This window comes from Oncorhynchus clarkii, unplaced genomic scaffold (genome assembly GCF_045791955.1).
Source record: "Oncorhynchus clarkii lewisi isolate Uvic-CL-2024 unplaced genomic scaffold, UVic_Ocla_1.0 unplaced_contig_6271_pilon_pilon, whole genome shotgun sequence".
NCBI lineage: Eukaryota > Metazoa > Chordata > Actinopteri > Salmoniformes > Salmonidae > Oncorhynchus > Oncorhynchus clarkii.
The window spans coordinates 86,745-89,987 of NW_027261145.1; positions in this window are offsets into that span (position 1 = coordinate 86,745).

A 3,243-nucleotide genomic window follows, 5' to 3' on the forward strand; every position below is an offset into this window, starting at 1 on the left:
TCTGGCGACAGTACCCAGTCCAGAGCGTCTGGCGACAGTACCCAGTCCAGAACGTCTGGCGACAGTACCCAGTCCAGAGCGTCTGGCGACAGTACCCAGTCCAGAGCGTCTGGCGACAGTACCCAGTCCAGAGCGTCTGGCGACAGTACCCAGTCCAGAGCGTCTGGCGACAGTACCCAGTCCAGAGCGTCTGGTGACAGTACCCAGTCCAGAACGTCTGGCGACAGTACCCAGTCCAGAGCGTCTGGTGACAGTACCCAGTCCAGAGCGTCTGGTGACAGTACCCAGTCCAGAGCGTCTGGTGACAGTACCCAGTCCAGAGCGTCTGGTGACAGTACCCAGTCCAGAGCGTCTGGTGACAGTACCCAGTCCAGAGCGTCTGGTGACAGTACCCAGTCCAGAGCGTCTGGTGACAGTACCCAGTCCAGAGCGTCTGGTGACAGTACCCAGTCCAGAGCGTCTGGTGACAGTACTCAGTCCAGAGCGTCTGGCGACAGTACCCAGTCCAGAGCGTCTGGCGACAGTACCCAGTCCAGAGCGTCTGGCGACAGTACCCAGTCCAGAGCGTCTGGCGACAGTACCTAGTCCAGAGCGTCAGGTGACAGTACCCAGTCCAGAGCGTCTGGCGACAGTACCCAGTCCAGAGCGTCTGGTGACAGTACCCAGTCCAGAACGTCTGGTGACAGTACCCAGTCCAGAGCGTCTGGTGACAGTACCCAGTCCAGAGCGTCAGGCGACAGTACCCAGTCCAGAGCGTCAGGCGACAGTACCCAGTCCAGAGCGTCTGGCGACAGTACCCAGTCCAGAGTGTCAGTATATTTGCAGCCCGTCGGCATTGAGCTGATGTGGAAAACAGTAAGCTGGTTTTTAATATTCAAAAAGTCACAGAAGATGAGGTCTTATCTGCACTATCTGCTATAGACTCTAAGAAATCATTAGGCGCTGACAATCTGGATCCATATTTACTCACGTGTGCGGCACCTATTATTTCTGGTGTGGTGACGCACATCTTTAATCAAACATTAGTCGTAGGAAAGATTCCTAAATCTTGGAAAACAGCTTTTGTTTAACCACTCCTCAAGGGAGGTGATGGTAGTGAGTTGGATAATTATCGGCCCATCTCTAACTCTCCTGTTTGGATAAACTTCTACAGTCACTGGTGAATAGGCAACTACAATCCTTTTTAACTGTTAACAATACTCTTTCTAGTAATCAATCTGGCTTTAGACCTAAACACAGTACTATTACGGCCACTGTACGTATTGTAAATGATATTACTAATGCCCTAGATAATAGAAAGTACTGTGCCGCCTTGTTCATAGATTTATCTAAAGCTTTTGACACTGTAGACCATGCGATACTTTTGGGTAAACTGTCGCCTATGGGACTGGATGCCTGTCGTTGGTTTCATGACTATCTAAAGGATAGAAGTCAGGCTGTTAGAGTCGACGGCATCCAGTCAGAGCCATTGGAGTTGGTTAAAGGGGGTTCCACAAGGTTCTATACTCGGTCCATTACTGTTCACTCTCTACATAAACAATATCGGTGATGAGATAAAAAAAGTGTCAAATTCATTTATATGCTGATGACACTGTCATGTACTCTATCGCTTCAACGGCTCACCAAGCATTATCACTATTGGAGACAGATTTTAAGATATTACAAGGGTATTTTATACAGCTTAAACTTTTGTGATTTTTAATAGGTTCAAAAAGTTGGTTGAAAATACACTTGCAATTACGAGCATAGATGGTTCTCGAATTAATCAGGTCTCTGCATGTAAATACTTATGGATATGGTTGGATGATAAACTCTCTATTAAAATGCATGTTGACGAACTTTGTAAACGGCTAAAAATCAAGCTAGTCTTTCTCTATAGAAACAGGACATGTTTGTCCTCTACAAATAGAAGACAAATTGTGCAAGCTACTTTTATGTCTGTTATAGATTATGGGGATATTATTTATATGCATGCTACGGCATCAACACTTAAATGGCTGGATGCTACTTCTCATTGCACACTTAGGTTTATTACGGGTGCTAGCTACAAAACTCACCACTGTGTTTTATATGATAATGTGGGTTGGATTTCGCTGTCCGTGAGACGAGAACAACATGCTCTCGTGTTTGTCTATAAAGCACTTCTGAATAAAATACCTTCTTAATTATCATCACTCATCAATATTAGAATTATAATTCCTAAAACCAGGTCTCAAGCATGGATTCCACTTGATGCCCATGTGATCTCCACAGAGTTGGGTATGGATTCCACTTGAGGCCCATGTGATCTCCACAGAGTTGGGTATGGATTCCACTTGAGGCCCATGTGATCTCCACAGAGTTGGGTATGGATTCCACTTGAGGCCCATGCGATTTCCACAGAGTTTGGTATGGCTGCCTTTTCCTGTTACACTCCTTGCCTATGGAATAAGCCTGCAGACTAAACTTAGACTTGAGACTCTTGTCCCCCTGTTGCTCATTTTAAACATTTATTGGAGCATTTTTATTGTTGTTTTGCTTGTAACTGTTTCGGGTAATGTTCTCGTGCTGTTAGTAGAATAACCTGTTAGTGGAATAACCTGTTAGTAGAATAACCTGTTAGGGGAATAACATGTTAGTAGAATAACCTATTAGTAGAATAACCTACGTGTAAATTAAATCTGTTGCTGTATTTTTTATTTTTTGTGTGTTGTCTGTGATCGTTTTGTTTGTCTTGTGTAGTTTCTTAATCGTTGTACCTAAACTATATGTGTAAACATGTATAAGCAGGGCCCAGCTGTAAAAGAGACCTTGGTCTCAGGCTGTGGTCCTTGTTGAAATAAAGGTATAAAAATACAATACATTTTTAAAAACATTTTTTTATTGGAGTGGCGGCATACGACACCGTACTTCTCTATGTATGTCGCAATATAATATTACTATTTCATAAAAATAAACAAAAAAATAAACCCATTTTTTTATTCTCTCAACTGCGTTATCCACTCCGGTCAGCAGATGGCGATGTGTGTATTTCAGGTGAAGCTACCATCGTGACGTATAATCTAGTGGACAGGACGCGTCTTCAACAACAACAGATAGTCATCCACCTCGGTAGCTTGCTAGCTAACAGCTGAATGAAACACTACATTTCTTGAGCCACTGTCGGTGTATATTAGCCACTGTGTTTGAAACACAAGTCTGTCGTATATAGCTGGTTGCCGAATTTAATTTCATTTTACGCTGCTAGTAGTCAGCTAGCTGACT